A 1089-nucleotide genomic window follows, 5' to 3' on the forward strand; every position below is an offset into this window, starting at 1 on the left:
CGCCAACACTCCAGAATACCAGCAGACCGCGTTGCTCAGATACACACTGACTTATCACGCACGCACGCACGCACGCACGCACGCACGCACGCACGCACGCACGCACGCACGCACGCACGCACGCACGCACGCACGCACATGTGCAGGCGCAAAGTCCTTCCTCATTAGCCCTGATTCCCCCTGAGTGACATCTTTAACAAAAGGATGCAGCCTCTGCCGCCATGGCAACAGCCTCCTCCATCTTTATGCGGTGCTTCAGACTGTTTACATGATGGGATCTCACTCTTTTCTTCCCTCTCACTCCATCTTCGCTTCTGTCAGCTACGTGCGCACGATCACTCCTCTCCTTTTTGTTTTTCCTCTTCCTCTCCCCAGTTTCTAACTCTATTTGTCCCTCCTGTCACAATTTCTCTCTTTTCCCCGTCCCCAGCTTTTCTTTCTCTGGCTCCTCTCGCCCGCTGCTTATCGTTGCCAGGCAAAGATTGCCAATCAGGAAATGATATGTAGGTCTAGGTGTGGGTAGGTGGAGAGAGAGGGGCAAACAGAGGAGTGACACAGATGAGTGTATGCATGTGATTAATGTGTGTGTGTGTGTGTGTGTGTGTGTGTGTGTGTGTGTGTGTGTGTGTGTGTGTGTGTGTGTGTGTGTGTGTGTGTGTGCGTGTGCGTGTGTGGGGGCTTCCAGGAGACTCTGATATCTAGGCCATGGGAGTCCAAGGCAGCCAGTGTGTCTGGTGTCACAGCAAATCAACTGTCAGCTGTACACCACCTGCCTGCCCACACACACACACACACACACACACACACACACACACACACACACACACACACACACACACACACACACACACCATACGTCTGAGGAGGGAGACTAAGAATAGAACACCCGGAGAGCATTGCCGCTTCTCCCTCCACCTCCTCTTCCCTCTCTGCTCTCCTGCCACCGTCAGCGGTGTTTTGCGAGTGGCCTCCAACACGATAGGAATCTTTTCTGTCTTCCAGCTTCTCCCCAGAGCGCAGCCCAGCCCCGCTCTCCCACAGAGAAATGAGTCACCTGCACGCCGCTGCTTTCCTCCCCATCTGTAGGTC

Source organism: Betta splendens, chromosome 21 (genome assembly GCF_900634795.4).
Source record: "Betta splendens chromosome 21, fBetSpl5.4, whole genome shotgun sequence".
NCBI lineage: Eukaryota > Metazoa > Chordata > Actinopteri > Anabantiformes > Osphronemidae > Betta > Betta splendens.